Consider the following 23032-nt stretch of genomic DNA (forward strand, 5'->3'; position numbering starts at 1 on the left):
TTTGGAGGGGAAACTGGGAATGGAGAAATTTACATGTAGATAAAGAAAATATCTAAAAGAAAAAAAAAGGGAGAAAAGAAAGAAAATATTTGTTTTAACATTTCTATAATTGTCAATAAAGTTCAATTGAGAACAAAAAAAAGAACTTAGCAACTGAAGATATTTTTCTACTAATTAGCATATAATTGCCATAACTCATTTCCTACTGAAATGAAGATAGATTATTTGAAGAATGTAGGAATCATTTATTGGTCTTTAAAAATTTCTTTCTTTTCATATAATTTAGATGTTCTTCAGACTTAAATTATTTTAAGACAGGAACTTCCAAAACTTTGCTCAGTTTCAAAGCCATAGCAATACCTAGACTCTCTTCTGTTTTTACTTCTACCTATTTGTCATGGTAGTATGAGGGCGGAATGTTCATCTGGAATAGACATTTTAAACAGAAACATTCTAATACTAGTGCAGTTATAAAATACATGTCAAAAATCTCAGGTATGTGTTATCACTTGAAACTTTTTTCTAGCATGGTGGGTACATGCGAGTCTCAGGACTGTTTACTTAGCCAAGATATTCTATTGCAATTAGCTGAGATTGAAAGGAACAAGGAAAGATAATTATAGTTATCTGATCATTTGGAACGCCTGTCCTTAACTGTCAGCTAATGGAAGAGGTTAAAGACTTCCCTTTTTCAGACCTTCTTATAATTAATATAATCATTAATATTATATCTCATAGATAGAAGTCAATAAAGCTGCACAAGAAAGGTGCAGCTTTAGATACATATGAAATGTGATTTTTCCTGACAGCTCAAAAACAGCCATGTTGATGTTCTAAGAAGATATCATTTCTGCAGACACACAGAAGAACTTGTTCAATGTATTTACAGCTCCATAATCAAAGCTCACATATTTTAAGTCAGCAGACTCACTTTTAATTTCTTTTGCATTTATTTAGCATGTTCATGGGCATGTCTGTATATACATCCAATCAGAGGCCAGATGAGTCAATTCTTCCCTTCTACCATGTGATCCAACACAAGGCTTTGAGGTATCACCTGTACTGGCTGAGAGATTTCTCAGCCCCCAATTCAGTATTTTTAAAGCAATTATCTGCAGCCTCCACAAAAGAGGATGTGAGCTATGAGGGATCCTCATTTACGGAGCTGAGTATCCCCCATGTACCATCTCGTCCTCGCCAGTTGCCTGAGTGTGGAACATCTGTGTTTATTTTGCATGAGGAAGTCATTCTTGGGCTTTGCCAAAACAAGCTTTGATGTGGGACTCTGGGCTTCTGGATTTTCCGTAGGGTGGTGATAAACCCAAGTAGCAGGACGTTGTTTTTTTGTATATAATGCATATTACATGAAGTCATCCATTTTTAATAACAAGTGTGCTATATTTTTAATCTTTATAGCTTTAATGTGTACAAGAGGTTTTAGTAATTGGTTCTGAGATGGTGCTAACTTCCCAAAAATGTTCAGCACAATGGCAGTGGTTCCTTGCCCACAGTTTGAATAGGTTGTAAATTATGAAACTTGATTACATACACTTGGCATTATCTCTCATCTTCTGAAAATGCCAATCTGTAGTATCATGGTTACAAAATATTTCTATTCACACTTTTAATGTTCACCTAAATAACCTATGTGAAAAACCCAGAGGCAAGCTGATGAGTTCTTTGGGGGAAATAAAATTTTTCTTCCACAGAATTTCTTTAACTTTCTCCTCTTATTGGACAATGTAGAATTTTACCTATGGAAGCTAAGAAGACTCTCTTCTGAGGACATCCAGATCATGCTTTGATATTGCTACACAGTGTGGCAGAGTTTTTAGTATTACTGTTGTAAATTCTGTAAAGATTATTTTTCAAAAAACGATTTTGCAAGAACATCAAGTTCACTAACAGGTTTCAGTTGCAAAGGCAAGAATATTCAGTTTTAGAACTTTTATTTCAGCAGCATCAATTTGTTCTTTCTGAAATTATTCTTGTGCAATTTCTAGCCTATCAATCAACTTTCCACTCAGCTATCAGTCTGAATAAGGCCAAGCAGACTCGAAGCATTTACTGAGACTTTTTAAGATAAGGATACATGTATGCTAAGTTTGGTGACATGCTTGTTATCTCATCTGTGTAAGAAAACGAGGTAGGAAAATTCTAAGTTGAGGTCAGCCTTGCTAACTTGGTAAGACTATGTCTCAAAACTAACATTTTAAGACATGGAGATTCTGAATAACTCGATGGCAGAGGGTTTGCTTAACACATGCCCTGGGTTTCATTCCAAGAAAAGAAGGCAGGAACTCCATTCCTAGGTAGACAGTAGCAAATTTCTATCATTTGATCCAATAACAAAGTGCCATTACAACAAAGAAAAACTTGGGCAAATAGAAGAGCTTATTGGAGTTTACTGCAGACGATGGGTGAAGGGTTGCTTGCAGCACTAAGGGTGTCCCCAAGTAGTCTTACCAAGAGGAAGCCTCACTCCTGTGTGGATGACAGCTTCCACATAGGGACAAAATGGAGTCCGCATCTCTCACACATTGGTAACTTTACAGTCTTCTTATGTGCTGGCACTTCAAGACCTCCAGACCACGAAGCAACCGTGGAAGAAATGCAAATGGTGAGGACGTAAAGACAGGATTAGCTAAAATGTCAGGTAAAGGTCCAGTGACCCTCTTGACTCTTTCTATAAAGGAATGTCAAGAGTCAACAAGCTCTAGAGACTTATTGCAAAAGCCACAGCTATTCTCAGGAAGATTATGGTTATATGTTCAGGGCATAGTGTCCTATAGCACACACACATGTAATACATGTACACACATAACAGATAAACATGTACACATACCACATGCCTTCATATACTACATGTACACATACACAACACATCCACATATACACATGACATACACACAATACATGCATACATACAACGCATATACAAACAACACATGCACACAATATATATACATATACATGTACATAAAATATATGCATATACAACACATATACACATACAAAGCACATACACACACAACATATGTATACATATAAAACACATACATAAATAACACATGCAAACAAAACACATGCATGTATACGTAACAAATTCATACACACATTCACAAATAACACCTATGAACATACCATACATATAAATGTACATACCCAACATATGTAGACACATAATATATGAACATATACAACTCATGCACACAAAACACACACTCAACATATACAACACATGTACACACACATAACACAAGTGCATATACACACAAACATATGCACATACACAAATATTAGTCAACTTGGATAAAGAACTAAGCCAGACTTCTCAAAACAGACAAAGGAGGCAGTATCTAAATAATTCTAAGGGGAAAATTAATTTAAGCTGAATTTTTTTTATTCATTTTACAGTCAGTTGAAAGAAAACAAACATATTATTCAAGCATGTAATTCATCAAACATCGTAGCTTATATATATTGCTTCATACTCACTAACTGGCATGCTTTCTATATGAGCATAACCCTGCATGTATGCCAGTTGGTATAAAATAGAGTATAGAATAAAAGATGTCCTCTGTTTCCTCTTTCATCCTTATTAAACATAAATCTCAACACTGTAGGCAAGTATTCCCTAAACACATTTCAAAAAACAAAACAAAACAAAAACAAAAACAAAAAAACAAAAAAACCAAAACACTACTAGTATTTTATAAAGAAATGAAGTGTGTTAAAATTTTGGAAAAAAATAAATTGAATAACAGTCTCTTGATTAAATTTTGCAAGAAGAAACAGAATACCAGATATGGTTTCTCAGGTCTGGGCTCCTCTGTTAGAACCTCACTGTTATCCTCATTTTAAAAACTGTATTTCAAGGGTATTTTTTGGCAGGGCAGCAACAAACCCCTTCTCTCACACACAAAATGCTGGAAAGGTGTTGGTAATGATATGGGAATGAAAAGAAGAACTGTAAACAGAAATCTAGATAAGCCTTCAGAAATTCATCCCCAGGACACATTTGAAGAAATAAAACTTCTTGAAAATTGTCTGTGATTCAACAGAATGGATTGTGTGGCAACAGAAAGTGCAAGGGGATGACATTAAGTTTTCAATTTTGAGTGAGTTGCAACGTCTTGCTACTTCCCCTGGCCTTGCAGACTCACAGACCATTGAAGGAGCACAAATCCAAATGTCCAAAAGAAAAACAGGAGGGTGAATGAAGGAGGCAGAGCAGGGGACTCTTCACTCGGATGCAGACTACTTGTGAAGCATGAGAATCAAACAGGGCAGGGATGTAATGCATCAAGCATGCATGCTTGCAAACACCAATGAAATAATCAGACTGGGGTGCCCACAGGGAGCACTAACTTCCAAATGAGAGCACAAAATCGAAAGAATTAAGTGAAGTTTTACTGAAACTATAAGAAAATGAAGCAACTTTTTTTTCTCACGTAGTTAGTTTCAATAACTGCTGAGGGCTCCATTCCTGTCCCACTTTCTAAAGCAGAACAAGTCCTTAATTCATCTTGGGTGTGTAAACTAGACATTTGTGAGGTATGTGGTGAAAACTACCAAAAATCATTGAAGGTTATTTAAACAAGAGTCTCAGTTTACCCCTAAATCAACTGGGTATTAAATTACAAAGGTACATCTGCTGCAATGTTTGGGAAAACAGGTGCAGTAAATTAACAAATTTGAGACAGAATTAAGAAGGCCAGGGACCAGATGAATACAACCGTAGTTGAGCTTACAGTAGTTATTCAACAGACACTACCAGATTCCTAAGAGTGATAGTGTAAGAAACAAAATGTTTAACATTTTTATTTAAAGTTTTAAAAATAACCATTAGGAAGAAAACAGAATTATATTTTCTCCTGATTCCTAGAAACAACTTAGCATTGTTAGTAAAGTTGAAGAAGTTTATATATATAACATAATTTTTATAGGGTAGCAGGAGTAAAATGAAAGTCACATTTTATTAATTAATCTAAATTTAATAATTTTTAATTTAATTAATACATTAAATTAATCTGAATTTAATAATTTTATAAATGACAGGTCAAGGATTCCTGGATTTGGAAAAAATACTAATTTTAAGACTATCAAAAGAAGATTACTAATAAAGCATGGTCATAAAATAATATAGCAAAACAACAAAACCAAAACAAAATATGTAATGTACAATCTGACAAAAAATGACAGTATTGGAGTGGTGACCTGTTTTCAGTAATCCATAATTTGATTTGTAATGAAAATCTCAGGAACATAATCCCACCACATTCCATATTAGCCAAATTAAGTAAAAGTGAAACTTAGAAGAATAATTTCAGACATGATGGGCAGTCCCCAGGTGGCTCTTCCTTCAGTCTCTGTTCCAATTTTGTCCCTGTTCTTCCTTTGGACAGGAAGATTTCTGGGTTAAAAACTTTGAAATGGGTGTGTGGCCCCACCCCTTGACCGGGGGCCATGCCTATCCACTGGGGGTGGTCTCTACAGGTTCTATCTCCCCCTTCTCTGCACATTTCAGCTAAAGTCATTCCCATTGGGTCCTGGGAGCCTCTTGTTTCCCTGGTGTTTGGGACCTTCCAGTGGCTATCCCCAATTCCTTACTCCCTCCTCCTACGTATTTTTGTTCGATTTCCTGACGCTCTGCACCTCTCTCACATCTCCAGTTCATCATGTCTGAAGACGCCAAACCCTACACTGTTGCCGTGGTCAAGAGGCACTTGCTGACGAGAACCTTGGGTGGTCTGGCCAGCAACTGACCAATGCAGATGTGGATGCATGGAGCCAACCATCAGACTGAGGTCAGGGAACCTGGTAAGGGAGCTGGCGGAAGGACTGGAGGAGCAGAGGGGGGTTGCAACCACCCAATGCTCCCAGGGACTAGACCACCAACCAAGGAGTGTACCTGGAGGGTTCCATGGCTCCAGATACATATGTAGCAGAAGATGGCCTTGTCTGAAGGGGAGGCCCTTGGTCCTGGGGAGGTTTGATGCTCCAGCATAGGGGGATGCTGGAGCACTGTGTGTGGGAGGGAGAAGTTGTGTGGGGGAGCACCCTCATACAGGCAAAGGGGATGGGGGAGGGCAGATGTGGGACAGGGGGTTGGTGGAGGGCTAAGTTGGAAGTGGGAAATCATTTAAGATATAAACAAATGGAATGATTAATTTAAAAAAAAAAGAATTTCAATCTTCTTGTCCCTTCATGTAATAATGAAATAAAATCATCCTACTTGTGCAAAATGACTTGTATTCAAGGTTGGAATTTCTCCCCTCTGCAGATTCTGCCATTAACACTCTCTGTTTTAAGGGAAACTACAAGAAAACCTACAGAGTCAACTAACCTGGGCCCATGGGGGCTCACAGAGACTGAACTATCAACCAAAGAGCATGCAGGGGCTGGACCTAGGCCCCCTGCACATTTGTAGCAGATGTACAGCTAGGTCTTCATGTGGGTCCCCTAACAAGTGGAGTGGGCGTTGTCTCTGACTCTGTGGCTTGCCATTTGATCCCCTTCCCCTACCTGGGCTGCCTGGTTGGGCCTCAGTGGGAGAGGATGCACTTAGTCCTGCTGCAAGGTGATGTCCCAGGGCAGGGTGGTCGCCAAGGGGAGCTCACCCATCTCTGAGAAGAGGAGAGGGAAATGGGAGGGTGTGAGTGAAATGAGAGGAGGGAGGACGCTGTGATAAAAATTAAGTAATAAAAAGCATTCTCAGCTTAAATTTGTCTTATTTGCTGACATTTTTTTAGCTTCCAAGAGTTCTCATTCATTCTTTCACCATCTGTTTGATGAATGTCTCATTCTTACCATTAAGTATGTTCCTAATCTCATTTATCTGTCTGTATTAATATCTATCTCATTGAGTCTCCTTACAGTAATTGTTTTGAATTCTTTGTCAGGCAATTCATCCAGTTTCATTTCCTTGGGGTCTGCTTTTATTATATTTTTTCTTTAGAAGCAGATGCCACTGTGGGCACGTCTCAAGTTCCTACATTAGTTTTAGTGTTTCTACCATCTCTCAACTCACAGTTTGTGTGAAAACACACAATTTTCACAGCACAAGGATTTTGATAGCAAAAGATGATAGGGCATGGCTGTATATGCATATTAGCTTTGCTTCTAGGGCACATACCTGTTAATGTGGACTTGAACAGAACACAAGCCCTTACCAGCTCAGGTTCAGTCCACCGAACTTCCAAGTGGCGGAAGGATGTGATTTATTTATCATCCCTCATTTCAAAATATTGAAACATTTCTTACAGTATGTGCTTCAACTCACATGCTACTTGGCATGCGTGCTATTCGATTTCCAAGGGTTAACTGATTTTTCATGATATTCACATCTGCTATTCATTTCTAGTCTATTTTGTTGACATTAATATAGGATGGAAATGTACAGAGACTGACTTTATGGCCTCAAGCATGACCTACTTACTTTCTAAGGATTTCTGAGGCAGTTGAAAATATCTTCTTTTTAATTCTTTGTACTTTGCTTTTATAAAACTAATGAGATAGCTTTGGTTGATACTGTCAACCAGATATTCTATATCTTGTTGATTATTTTGTTTATCTTACTAAAAGAAGTGTCAGAACCTTTACATTTATACTAGCAGATTTGACTATCTCCATTTTCCTTTTAGATTCTACTTCATGTAGTTTGACTTCTGTTGTAGCATTAAAACATATTGAGTGCTATTGATCTACATTCCATTTTATTATTATGAAATGTGTCCATAATAAAAATAAAATTAAGTCAATATTTGAACATCTGTTGTAATTAAAGTTTAGATATCTGAGACTAGAGATGAATCTCACTTGATTGGATACCTAGAGCCAAAGGTTCAAGACTCACATTTCATAAACAAACAAAAAAAATGACTACATACATACATATATGTGTGTGCTTGTGTGTGTGTGTGTGTTGTGTATATATATATTAAAACACCATAGCACAACATGTGGTGAGAAATGCCTCAGAAATTCCAAGTCATTCTAGGTACATGGCATATTTGAGGCCTGGTTGGAATACATGAAACTCTGTGTCAATAAGAAAATGAAAATAAATAAATAAATAAATAAATAAAAACTTTTAGCTATACTCACCAAGAAAAAGAGACAAATTTATCAAGATCCAATCAAACAAAATCTCAAATTAGAAAGAGCCATTGTAAATAATACCATGGTGGAAGGGCTTAGAGTTCATTATTATTGAAAACAACTGTATGTAAAAAGAAAAAAACGTGGAAAATTTAGAATAGTGAGGACTTAGAAAAATTCAACAGACCATAGGAAGTAACAAGCCTGCGACCAATAAACATTTTTACAACAGAGAGAAGCCCAAGACCAGTATTTGCCATGTTGAATTTTACATAAAATTTAAAGCAAAACTAATACCAATTACTCTCAAACCTTTTTAAAACATTGAAAGGGAGTGAACCCTTCCAAATTTTCTCTTGCAGGCCAATATTACTATGACACTAGAACAAGATAAGACACCACCAAAAAAGAAACAGTGTAATCTAAAATCTCTGATAAATACCAAGGCAAGAATTCTCAACAAATTTATCAATGACAATTCAATTTCATATAAAATATTATACATAATAAGCAAATGGAATTTTTTTCCAGCGATTAAAGGATGACTTGATATGAATGTTAATTAATAGATTAGCAAAGTACATACCCTGGGAGTAGCCTTCAGTAAATGGTGTTAGGAAAGCTGGATACTCACATGTTGAAATAAACCAGACTTTAATGTAAGTCTCCTAACTATGAATTTTCAGGAAGAAAATGCAAAGTAAATATTACAGGACATCATTCCCCAGAGGTCACATAAGTAGAACCAGACAAATGGCATGACATCAGACAACTTTCTACACATCAAAGGAAACAACGGAGTGAAGACACATCCTACAAAAGAGAGAAAATGAAAAAGAAAACATTGCCATCTTGTTCATCTGATATGTAAGTAATAGTCTAGACAAATAACTGAAATGACTCAACATCAATAAAATCCAAATAATCTAATATTTTTAAAAAATGAAAAAAGGTGCAAAATATATGAGAAAATGTTCAACATAAATAAGAAGAAAATTAAAAACAAACAGACAAACAAACAAGATATCATCTCATTTATTCTAATAAGATTTAATGACTTATCAGAAAGACAAAATATCCTAATGAGAATGCAGAGAAAGAGGAACCTTTATGCAATCACTGCTGGTGAGAATGTAAATTTGTACAACCATTTTAGAAAATGTCTGTATTTAACAGAAACAACCACAACAAACCCATGCCGTACCACAAGTTGGCTTATATCCCAAGCAAATGAAGGCAGTTTGTCAAGGAAGCACTTGTACGCTTCATGACAGCATTGTTCACAGAAGGTAAAGCATAGAGTTAGACATCATTTCCATTGACAGATTAATGGGCTAAAAGAATTAAAAATGTGGTTTGTGTACACAGTAGGACAATTTTCAGGGAAAAAAAACTATGAGAAGTTCCATTGTTTGCAATAATATGAATAGAAACAGATGGCATTATGGTAAGAGAAATAAGTTAAGTTCAAAATGATCAGCACTTCATACTTTCTCTTATGTGAAGAAGCTTTGTAAACGCTAAGCTCAAAATTGACAGTACAGTACACTTACCAAAACCTAGGAAGGGTGCAGGGGAGGGTGGGGCTAGAACAGATGATTGGCAGGACTCCTACAGCACAAAACAATAATTATAAGTGGCTTCCATAATTAAGGATTTCAAAATAGCAAGTATTGAGGATTTTGAGTTCTCCCAATACTAACAAATGATGTCTGAGGTAATGGTCATACCAGTTACCATGCTCATGTCAGGAGGTAGCACATGGATGCACTGGAATCTCACCCTGTGCCTAATAAATATGTGTCCTTAAATCTACAGCTATGTGGGAAACGTACACTATGAAATCAACTAGAAAATGTTCTACCTTCCAAACTTAGGAAGCAGGGAAATAGTCAAATGTTAGTGGGAATTAGAAAAGAATGGTAATAGTAGAAAAAGCAGGTGAGTTGAAATCAGGGCAACAATGAAGACTTGCCTGAGCCTAACAGTAGTTTATTAGAGATGGTGAGTAAAAGAGATTATTCTAACAAAACTAATGAAGGCAAAAGAGGAAATTCAAATTAACAACACAAATAACAACCGTAGTACCAATATGGAATCTCTATATATTGCTATCATAGATAAGGAAAATTTCAAAAAAATACATGTTGGCCTGTTTCTATGAAGGAAATCTCAGGAAGAATATGAAGGTTATATTTTTTTAAATTAAAAGTTAAACGGCTTTTATTATAAGATTATATTATATTTATTGTGCTTTTAAGATAAATATTTTATCTTCACTCACAGATTAGTGGGGAGTGCTCCCTAGAGAGAGGGGCTTATCTTCATAAACATGGTGTTTAAAATATCAGCATTGAAGTGATCATTATAGACATATACCTTGAGCAAATAGAATTTGTCTTAACATTGCCATTGTAGAAACAATTCTAATCCTAATAAAAATAGGGTATGCAATGAAATGTGAAAATAGAACCATCCAGCAATTTAATTTGTGTTGACAGAATAAAAAACATCATATACTACATAATTCTTTCAACAAATTAGGAGACTATGAAAAAATCAGTATTTTTTCATAATATTATTTGTTAGGATGTTAGAAAAATTGCATGTCATGTTACTAGCACAATTTAAAAATTTTAAAGCTAATGTCATATGCAAGGTGAGGAGACCTGGAAAATAAAGGAAACTCAAGTCACTCACTCTCAACAAAGTCCTTATTCTAGACAATGTGAAAAAGAAATAAAGATGCAAAACATAAACACTGGGAAATGAGAAGCTTTATGCATACACAACATTATCACCAACATTAAATTTTCTAAGGAGTCTTTAAAATGAAATATACCAGGATTTTAAACTGAATATAATAGAATGATAGATTCTTCAACCAATATTTTTAAATAATCAGTGTGTTCATAAAGATTTGACCAAAGTAGCTGGAGTTAATCAAACAGAATATCAAATAGTTACATACATAGAAGTACTTGAGGATGGATTTATCATTTATTCAATGATTATTCAAAAAACTATAGGACGTTGCTTGGAGGAATTAAAGACAAAAACTACAGTTATGCATTTAAAATATGAATAGACTTTTATGAAATTTGAGGTGCCTATTTTCTCCATGTTGATCCATAAATTCTATGTAATCCAGATCAAAATTCTATCATGCTCCAATTGATCTAAAATATATATGCCAATGAAAAGAGACTTGTCTAACAAAATAATCTTAGACAAGAATAAAATTAAAATTTCAGTTTCTAACTTCAAAAGTTAGAATTTGAAACAGATACTAAACAGGGACAGTGACTCATACCTATAATCCCAGCACAGGGCCTTCTGAGGACACAAGGTCGCTATGAGTTCGAGGCCAGAGTGGACTGCTTCAAAAGGTACAAACTAGCCTGGGCTGTAGAACAGGACAGTGTCTCAAAAAGCAAAACAGAGCAAATCAAAGCAAACAAATAGAAATATGTCAAGCTGCCAGTACAACAATAGAAACGTAGAGAACAAAGGAGAGGCCAGTTACAATCCCACATGTGCACAAAGTGCACTCTTACAGAAGCACCAATGCAATTCAACACTGTAAAGGAAGCCTGTCCAAGTGAGTAGTACTGGGAATAGAGCCGTGTAGAGAACAAAAGGAGTTTTGATCTTGGCCCTACATCAAACTAAAGGAACAATTCATAATAGAGCTTGAATGTAAATTTTAACAAAGGACTAAACAACTATAAATAAATATGAAGAGAATCCTGCTTTTTGTTTTTAGCAAATATTTCTTGCATTTACCAAAAAAGAAAGAAAGAAAAAAGGAAAGAGAGAGGGAAATAAAATAAAAGACAAAGAGAAATACAATAAGTTGGACTTCATCAAAGTGAATAAGTTCTTCTTTTAGAAACATACCATCAAGAATATGAAAATGAACATAGAATACACAAAATATTGACTAATATATCTGCAAAGAGAATTTGTATTAGGTTCATAAATGCCTTCAAAATAATAAGAAAACTGACTACTTGATTTAAACATGAACAGAAGACTCAAGGAAATACTTCAAAAAAGAAATTGTACAAAGTACCAATAAACTAATAAAAAGAATTTCAGTATCATTAGCTAGTGAAATACAAATTAAGGCCACAATATAATACCACTTTATCAGCACCAAAATATCTACTTGAAAATACTATCACCAATGTTTGTGGGGGCTAAGGAACTCAAGCTCAGATTTTGCTGACAGGAGTTTTCAAACCTCTTATATTAAAAGTTTGCTAGATTCTAACAAATACACACTTGGCATTTAACTTCTTAATTCATTTCTGGTTTTATTGTCATCTAAGAGAATCAAAAATTTATCATCACATAATTAATGTTTCTTGATTCATTCATCTTTTGATTTGTATTTAGGTTTTTCCCTCATATTTTTGTCATTGCAAATAACTCGATGAAGAATCTGGAGCACAGTCCCTCAGCGAGGTGAGAGGTTCACTTTGGAGCTATCCAGCAGAAGAACTGTGTCCTAGGGTATTTTGATTTTTATGTTTTCAAAGAAATTCCATGTTGTTATTCACTACTGAAACACCAAAAACATTTCCGATAGATGGTAATGAAAGGATCCTGTTTCCTCTAAACTACCCAGCACTTGTTATTTGTGTGCCTGTGCATGGATGTGTGTTTGCGCATGCATGTGAAAGCGCATGCACACTTGCTCCAGTGTATGTGCCTGTGTGTTGTGTGTCAGTTTGTGTGTGTGTGTGTGTGTGTGTGTGTGTGTGTGAGAGAGAGAGAGAGAGAGAGAGAGAGAGAGAGAGAGAGAGAGAGAGAGAGAGAGGAGAGGTATCCACAAAGACATCAGAGAATTTCTTATTGTGATGTTGATTTCTATTTTATACTATTAGTGATGCTAATATTGACCACTTTATAAATTGAACTCTCATTAGAAATAGATATGTCTCCTTGGGTCTTTTGCCCATTTGAAGAACGGGTTCTTATCACTGAGTTATGTAAAACATATGTTCTATTAATCTTTAATCAGATATAAATACTGCTTGTATTTTCTTCCTAATAAGTGTGCTGCCGTTTCGTTTTTGCTGTTTTCTTCACTGTGAATACACATGTTAATGGAGTCTCTGTTCTTACATTCACCTGTGTTCACCTGTGCTGTGGTATCAATATATCCAAGGTCAATGTCAGAGAATTTTCTTCTAGAATCTTTATAGTTTCAGACCTTATGTTTAAGCAATTGGCCCACTTTGAATTAATTTTGGAGTGCAACATAAAATCAGGCTCCATCTTTTTTCTTCTACTGGTTATGGATATCCAACTTTTTAAATGACATTGAAATTCTTATGCTAACATAAGAACACAAACCAGATTTTCTTTCTTTTTTTTTATTAAATATTTTCTTTATTTACATGGCATATGATTTCTCCTTTCCCAGTTTTCCCTCCAAAAAACAAACAAACAAACAAACAAACAAAAACAACAAGAACAAACCCTTGTTGCCTCCTCCCTCTCCATGCTTGCCACCCCACCCTCTCCCACTTATTGGCCCTGGCATTCCCCTACACTGGGGCACACAACCTTCACAGGGCCAAGGGCCTCTTTGCCCATTGATGATTGACTTTGCAATCCTCTACTATACACATGCTGCCAGAACAATCAGTCCCACCATGTATTGTCCTTGGTTGGTGGTTGAGTCCCTGGGAGCTCTGAGGGTACTAGTTAGTTCATATAGTTGTTCTTCCTATGGAGCTGCAAACCCTTTAGCTCCTTTGTTTATTTCTCTAACTCCTTCATTGGGGACCCTGTACTCAGTTCAATGGATGGCTGTGAGCCTCTACATCTCTGTTAGTCAGGTCCTGTCAGAGCCTCTCAGAAGATAGCTATATCAGGCTGGCTTGTCCTTCCTTCAGTCTCTGCTCCATAGTTAGTTTCTGCAACTCCTTCCCTGGATATTTTGTTCCCCCTTTTAAGAAGGGATGAAATATCCACATTTTAGTCTTCCTTCTTCTTGAGTTTCTTGTGGTTTGTGGGTTGTCTTCCTGTATTCCGAACTTCTGGGTTAATAACTACTCATCAGAGAGCGCATACCTTGTGTGTTCTTTTGTGATTGGATTACCTCACTCAAGATGATATATTGGATAGAGGGCTAATATCCAATGTATACAAGGAACTCAAGAAGTTAGACTCCAGAGAACCAAATAACCCTATTAAAAATGGGGTACAGAGCTAAACAAAGAATTCTCAATTGATGAACACCAAATGGCTGAGAAGCACCTAAAGAAATGTTCAACATCCTTAGTCATCAGGGAAATGCAAATCAAAACAACCCTGAGATTCCATCTCACACCAGTCAGATTGGCCAGGATAAAAAATTCAGGTGACAGCAGATGCTGGAGAGATTGAGGAGAAAGAGGAACATTACTGCATTGCTGGTGGGAATGCAAGCTGGTACAACCACTCTGGAAATCAGTTTGGAGGTTCTTCCAGAAATTGGACATAGTCCTACTGGAGGACCCAGCTATACCACTCCTGGACATATACCCAAAAGATGTTCCAACATGTAATAAGGACACATGCTCCACAATGTTCATAGCAGCCTTGTTTATAATAGCCAGAAACTGGAAACATCCCAGATCTCCCTCAACAGTGGAATATCCAGAAATTGTGGTACATCTACACAATGGAGTACTACTCATCTATTAAAAACAGAGAATTTATGAAATTCTTAGGGAAATGGATGGATCTGGAGAATATCATCCTGTGTGAGGTAACCCAATCACAACAGAACACACATGGTATGCACTCTCTGAGGAGTGGTTATTAACCCAGATTTTCTTAATGTAAATTGAGAAGTGATCCATGCCCAAAACAGCCTTTGCCTATGTGATATATAATTGCATGCATAGTTACTATACTTTAAAACCAACAAACAGTTCTACTCACTTCACACTTGTTTCTCACAGTTGGTACTAGTTAGTTTTTGTTGACTTAACACAAACCAAGATAGGCTTAAGAAGAGGAACACTCAGTTAATGGATTACCTCTATCATATTGTCTTGTGAACATGCCAGAGAGGCATTTTTTAAATTGTTAATTTAAAAAATTAACAATTCAGCCCAGACTGGGCAGTGCCTTACCTCGGTGAATATGCCAAGGCTGTGTGAAAAAAGGCAATTGAGCAAAGCAAGGATAGCAAGTCAGTCAGAAGACTGAGTTCTTCCATGGTCTTTGCTTCAGTTCTTGCCTCAAGGTTCCTGCATGAGTTCCTGTTGACTTTCCTCAACCAATGATGGATTGTGATGTGGAAGTCTAAGCTAAATAAACCTTTCCTGACCAAAGTTATTCCTGGCTAATATGTTCGATCCCAGCAAAATAAAAGCAAGTTGGGTCTTTTCGCATCAAAGGAATCACTGTTTGTCAACTTAACTTCATTGCTCACCACTTTGGAGAAATAGATACACTGAACTTCTGTCTTGCCAGGAACAAAAGTCCTGATTCCACTGTCAGGGCATAGAGCTGCTTTTGGTTTAGTTCCAAACCATTTCTTCAGATATCTACAGAGATATCTGCAGGTTCTGTCCAGCATCACCTCTCCAATGCCGCTTCCTATGAGCATCCATTTACTACACCGTGGTTGTAATGCACTTCCGTTGGCCCCTCTAATCCCTTTTATCTTGTCCCACAGTTGAACATTTTTAACAGTCTATTTAATTTACTATCTGTTACATTTATAGATTACCAGCTCTTCTTCCCCTCCACCCATCTGGGATGTAAGTTCTACTAAGGCATATCTTTGTGCTCATTGATAAATCCTCAATGCCCAGAAATAGAAGTCTGGCATCTAGCAATTAGTATACTCAACACACATTTGTTGAATGAATAAATTTATATCAAGAGACTTAAAATACCATCCCAGTGCCAACATTTGCTTGTTTAAAACTTTCACAGAAATGCATTACTGAATGTGATAACAAATGGTATGTTCTTATAAGTGCACATCTAATTGTTGAAATGGACTTTCCATTAGGTAGCCATTGCCCTGCACTTGATCCTTTGGGTTTCTTGGGAAGGTTTGGAAGCTGGCTATTTTAGAGCACTAACTGGATAATGAACTCCTGAATGGACAAACAGGATTTCTGCAAAGCCTCTGACAAACTACAGTGATTGCCATAAAGTGAGGCAAAGGCAAATCAAAAACTCAGAGCAACTTATAAATATTAGCTAAGGGCATAATTATTATCTATCTTTATGATCAGAAATGCTTAACAAACATTGATGATTTGTGCTAAGAGAGGTTGAGAGATTTCACTGTTCTGTTGTAAAATAGAAACTAGATACAGTGTTTACAGTCAGAATTACCCTAACCCTGTCCTTATCAACCAGAATGTACTTTAGTGATGGAGTGCAGAGGAGTTTGAGCTATCAAAAACAGGATTAAATACCAGCTTGGCCACTTAGTAACCGAACGATCCTAAGAAAATAAAAGGATCTAAGCTGTCAACTTTCACCAATTCCTTGTCATTAAGGCAGAGGTAATAGTAAACTTAGAGAATTATTTCAAGAACTAAATGAGAAAAATCCAAAAGCCTCCATTAGGACCAATGTCTGGTAAATTTAAATATATTCCCAGTGGCTTCAAACATACAACAGTCTGAGGCTAGTGAGACATGATATTTAATTGATACTCATCTTCCAGAATCACAAAGAGCCAAATCAGACAAAGACCAGGAGTTTATTGATAATTCAAAAATACCTATGAATGCTCCAATATTTCCAGACACTTAGGTGAAACTGGGACTATGATAATGTCCCAAGCAAATGCCATCATAGACTACACGGACCTTCGATTCTAATGGGAGCAATGACACATGTGTACTAATGTGTTTATTTTCTACCAACAATGAGATGGAAACTGACAACAAAGGAGAAGGTAGGGAGAGACTGCTGAAATGTGGTGTGGTAAAAGGTGACTTTTTGCAAGATGTTTGAGGTGAGACTTAAACAGTGTGAGGGGACGAACTATGCAATGTTCAGTGCAGAAGAGCAGTGCTTTCACAGCAAAGCCCTGAACTACAGTGAACTGGCGAGGAACAGCAAGAAGATGGTGGCTAATTAGTGCTCTTTTTGAATTTGCAAGAACAGAATTACTTCATAAAATGTGTATGCAAAGTTTTGCAACTTGTTGAACATAATATTCCTCATGATATATAAGCCTTTCTGGGCTATGTCTATGGTAAGTCCAAGAAGAGTGAAAATGCATAATATCTCTTTTACTTCATTTGATGCATTGCCTATTACTGTGCATTCATTATCATTGATCTCTGGCACTTATTTGTAATAAACTTGGGCAGAAGTTTAGTGAAATCAGTATAGTTGGGAATAGAATTTTCTTGTTTTTATGGCCAAGAAAGGGTGCTTCAGACCAGGGCACAAGGCTATACTTGAGAACACAGTATAAAGAGATGACTATAAGAGATTCTAAATGATTTTTTTCATGTTTCATGTTCTTACAGCAAGGCTTCAAGTCAATTCTGAATATCTTACAGCCGTAAAAAGCATTAGAGGGTATACAAAGTTCAGTCTACTGGGTGACGATTAGAGCTGAATGTGAATTTCACTAAATGATAGACTTTTCCAGTTGCTATAGATTTTATAGTTAGTTTTATGGAGTATTTAAGTATTTCATCACTTCTGTACCAAGTTGAGAACTGAAGAAAATTATTTTCAGAGAAGAAAATAATCAAGATTAAGGAGAGGATTGAATATTAACATAATTTAATATTGTTATTTTATATAATAGTGTTATATACTTGTATAAGACAGTGCAATCAAAATGAAAACAAGCATTAAAATGACAGAAATACTGGCAGCTACAAATGCTGCAAGAAACAGTTTTATAGAGACTGACAGATCTATAGGGGCAGACCTAGGAGTCCTGCAAAGAGACTATCATTCATTCAACAAGCATTTATTGAGTAAGCTAGACAGGAGATGAAAAGCTCATATCTATATAGCCCTTTGCATAACATTCCACATATATCACTCCGTTTAATAGTGTTATGGTCCTTTGAGATATATATCCGTATGAGAAATAAAAAGATCCAAAGATTAGCATAAATGCCTTACACACAAGAAAACTAGCAAAGCATTCAATAAAAGTAACCATCACATGTTAAAAACATTAAGTAAACATGTAGAATTGTAATCTGGGTGCTTTTTAAACACATTCCCTTTGCAGCAATCCATATTGCTATCACCTTCCTATCCATCTGCACAAAGTTAACATTAAGGTATTTTTTCTTCCCATGGCCTTAATTGGTTGGATTAAAGATACCACCATAGGACAGGAGAAAGGTTTCTTATAAAATGTTTAATTACAATTGAGAGTTGATATACTTATGGAGGAAATGGAAAGTAGTGAAGGAAAGGGTGGAGAGGATTAGTTAGAGAAATCCCATGGTTAGAGGGTGGGGCTTGAGAACATAAGAGTGGAGGAGAAAGACAGAAACAGGTAATTTTCCATTGATGCCTGAATTTTGCAAGTAACTCTGGTGCTTATTGTTGATTTACAAAGATAGGACGTAGACACAGCCTGATAGTCACAAATATTTCTACTTATATATCTAACATTCATTTCTTCCTAAAATCTTACAGCATGACCTTCAGTGAACGTCCATTTTCATGCTGAATCTACAAACTCTCTAATTTTTATTAGACTATGCTATTCTCAGAGGAATGTGTGAAAAGTATTAATATGAAAACAAAAACCACACAAAATAAGTAAGACACAAACCTTTAAATTCATTATACTATAAACAAATTGGTACTCCCTAGAGAAAATTTCTTGTTTCTTTTTCTACTTTATGGTTTTTCTTTTTAAGGCTAGGGCAGCTATCTTTATTAGCCATAATCAGTAAACCTAGTGTTCTCCAGTCACTAAGCCCAGTGTATAGACCTCACCTCCCTCCTCCAGTCACAGACACCTGTCCTCATGGTCTATGACTAGCCCATGAAATCCTTCAGTGCCCTCTTCCCTTCGCTGACATACAGATATCTTCATTTACTGAATCATTCTAACAGGTTTCTGGGGTTTGTTATGATTTTAGATTGTGTGTGGAGGTGGTGGGGGTTATGATTGCTGGGCCCAAAGAGGCCAGATGAGTGTCAGATCTCCATGCATTATAGATGGTTGTGAGTTACCCTACATGTCATTGGGAATCTAACACAGATCTTCTTCAAGATCTGTACACGTTAACTGCTAACTCATCTGTCCACTTCTTTTCCTTTTTTTCTTGCCTTTCCATTCTAGCATCTACAATGTCAGTAGAAGCAACTGTTTGACAGACAAATTTAATCATGTAATATTTTCAAATTTTATAGAACTCTAATTGGCTACATGACCAATCCCACACTCTTTTGCTTGGCTTTCAAGGAATCTCAACAAACTATGTCTATATTCACATTTTCTTACTATCTTTAGCAAATCTCATTCATAAACTAAATTTATGTTTTCTAATTTAAAAGTCAAAATGTTTTGAGCCTTAACTATGTCAAAAAAGAATTGTTGGTTCCCATCACATCTTCTCATACTCTTTGTTTTCTCTTGATATGAGACATAATCTTTGTCAGCTTGACAGACCCTAGAATCACCTAAAAGATACATCTTTGGGCATACCTGTAAGAGATAATCTATATTGGGTTGGTTGTGGTAGAATGGCCTACCTTAAGAGTTGTTGGCACCATGCTGTGGGATGAGTTTCTAGAATGATTAAAAAGAAGGTGAGCCGAGCACCAGTATTCATCTCCTTCTGCTTCATGATGTTAGTTCACATAATCTGTCTCAAGCAGAGCCATTCTGTCCTTTGCCTTTACCTGTTATCAAAATAAACCCTATTTAAGTTGCTTTTGTTGGCCATATTGCTATAACAAGATGGCAAGTGACCAGAAAACATTTTACTAAATGTCATTACTTGTAATTCATATAATTATTCATGATTCCTTTTCTTTCTTCATAGTATGAAAATATATCACTATATCCTACCAGCTTTGTTCCAAAATATATTCCTTAATGTGACTGCTTCTTACATTCAAACCATAACTTCCAAAGACTGTCCTTGGCCTGGATAATTGATCACTCCAGATTCCTATCAGCTGCTCAAGAATTAATACTTGATTCTCTGTAGAGAACAAAGAAACTCAAGTATATTTTCTTCCATCTCATTGTGATTAGTATAACAACTACCATCTTTCCTGTAGACTAAAGGATTCTGTCTATGTGACTGAGTTCTGTTTGCCCCTCGGGGTCATAGCTTCCTTCTACTGTTTTTCTTATGTGCAGCTAACTGCACTTCCTGTCCCGTGGCTCTGCCAATGATATTTCCATCATAGATCTTTTAACTACTGCTTCTCATCTGATGTCAATAACTTTATGCAAGATGTCATGCTAAGCCTGGGCCTTCAGATCTCACAGGACACCCTTTAGAGAATCATCCACTGACCACTTCTAAAGCTGCCTTGATGGAGTTCCCTCACTGTTTAGTCTTCAAATTAAAAGGCTCGCTCTTCATCACATTGCTTCCTCCTGCTGTTCTTACAGAGCAGCTACCAAGGTCTAGAACTGTCTTCCATACACTTACCACCTCCCATGCTATCCACTTCCTTCGAAAAGCAGGCTTTATAAAAAACCACCTTGTTTACTGCTACAGTGGCCCCAAACAATCTGACATAACAGATAGCCAAAACATTTGTTGATTTTCTGCTGACACAGGAGTAGCCTTTGAGACCCAAATCATGTGTGTCATAATATAGCATTCTTCAATCCTTACCTTTACTCTAAGTAATATGTTGTAAAACTGGTATAACTGGGACATAACTCTGCAGTTGATGCTATCAAGAAGACAAGGCTGTGAATAATAGCTTTGAAGCTGACTCTACTACCATGTTTGAGAAATGAGGAAAGGGTTTCATCTTTAATCCTTTTGTGATGTGGGACTTGGACTATGAAATACCTTTCTCCTCTTTCTTATTTTCTCCTCACTCTTCCTCTTTTATATATAACCAGTTTTTGCCAGATGATCATATATGATGGAGAAAGAGAAAGAGATCAGGAGATTTCCATAACTTAGTGTTTAAAAGACTCCATCTTTGGAGTTAAAAAAAATTACACTGTAGGCTGGAATGGAATCCTAGGGCTCCCTGGTCTTCGGTACAAGGGTTCTGTCTCTTCTATAATATTCCAGTCAAATACCTGTCAAGCCTGGCAAGACAAGATTTACCTCTTAGCTGTGCCTAGCCATCATAAAATATTGTAAATTGTACATCACAACCATGTGGAATTACAGCACTGTTAATACTGCAGACATTTTAGACTAGATAATAAACCAATTAATCTCTCTTTAGTGAATCTATTTGAATGAAACTTTATCCTCAAGTTTCTTGTGATTTCTTTGTCAAATCCTCTAAACTTGTTTTTTTATTGGTATTTTAAAAATCAATTCATACAACATCAAACCTATAAAAGGTTCATCACAGACCAAATACCTCTCTAACCTTTTAAGCTTTCACAGTAAAAACTGTCTTTTTTATTTATACAAGTTTAGGAAAGATACAAATGTAATCATAACCCCAAGGCAAAATTTTATGACAGTTTGAAAACTCCTCACTATAAAACTACTCAAACCTACAAGTATAAAAGTTCCCAATAAAATTTGTTTTAGATACTAGCAATAAAATACTCTTTACTTGCTCCTAACTCCAAATTTTGGACCCACAGCTGTCCAAATGCTGAAGATGGCTTTCAAATCTCCCAGCCACAGACTCACCAATTTTAATATCTCTCAATTATAATGCATCTTATGTACTAAATATTATTAATATTTAGTGTGGCATAAGCACATGTTCATGTAAGTAAAAAATTAAAAGTGGGTTCATGCTAAAGAAATCACAAAGCATTGTATAAACCACTATAATAAACACAGTTGTTAAAACAACTGTATTTTATTGTAAAGTAATGTAAGCATGATTACATTTGAGAATTTTTGTAAGGTTTTCCCTTGACTATGTTTCATGATTGAAAATGAAATAGTAGAGGAGAAAGTCTCTAAGTAAGTATATAATCAACTCATCCTGGGAAGTCTTGTGAAAATTGGTGTGTATTCCACACTGAGTACATTTGCAAGGGATTCCTTTCCTATTCTTACCAGTTCTCTGGGCAGATGCCACCGATGGCACAGCTGTGTTCCAAGACAGCTGGAAGCCTCCCAGCTCTCTTGGCTCCAAGAGCTTATCAGCCTGATCCTTTCAGACCTGAGATCTTGACCAGTTGATCCCACCCATTGCTCTAGTCTCTCATTTTTCCCAAGGTCTTCCCATGGCTTTCTTATACTTCCCGTTGTATCAGTGACACTCAGTTCTAGATTGGATTTTTCTCTTCTTCAGTCCCTTACTTATATGCTATTACTTTGCCTAATAGAAAGAACATTATGAGGATACAAATAAACCCTTGGCACCTTGTTGTTCTATATCTGAATTGCAACAGAGTCACTTTCTAATTGCATTAGCCCAACAAGTTCACCTTTTCCAAGGGATGCTTTTCCTCATTTATAAGCTGGAATGATTTGACTTCCTATTGTATCCTTGTTGGGCCTGTAATCGCCTTATGAAGCTCCCTTCAAATCCATTCAAGAATGATCTTGATAACACTATAAGTAAAGTTTGTAGTATAATTCAGGTTCAGGAGAAACAAACCCTGAGACTAAAGTTCTGTACTAGTGATTCACTACACAAGAATTAAAAAGAGAAGCCTGTAGAAGAACAGGCAAGATAGGGTTGAGAAGGAGAAGACAAGGGTCTTATTTTAAGCAGAATTGATTTTATATATAAGTGTAGATATACATACATATATATATACATATATATATATGTATATATA

General features: G+C 36.2%; 1 long non-coding RNA gene across 4 annotated transcripts in view; it reads left to right on the top strand.

Annotated features, from left to right (window-relative positions):
- Positions 1-23032, top strand: part of LOC116070684 — an 83007-nt gene that overhangs the window by 44654 nt on the left and 15321 nt on the right. For 3 of the 4 annotated variants that reach the window (XR_004110504.1, XR_004110507.1, XR_004110506.1), the window contains 3 exons: positions 5676-5823; positions 8790-8970; positions 12505-12573. This is a non-coding gene — a long non-coding RNA (uncharacterized LOC116070684). The remainder of the gene's footprint in view (positions 1-5675; positions 5824-8789; positions 8971-12504; positions 12574-23032) is intronic. The other variant, XR_004110505.1, reaches the window with a different exon arrangement.

This window comes from Mastomys coucha, unplaced genomic scaffold (assembly GCF_008632895.1).
Source record: "Mastomys coucha isolate ucsf_1 unplaced genomic scaffold, UCSF_Mcou_1 pScaffold22, whole genome shotgun sequence".
NCBI classification, from domain to species: domain Eukaryota; kingdom Metazoa; phylum Chordata; class Mammalia; order Rodentia; family Muridae; genus Mastomys; species Mastomys coucha.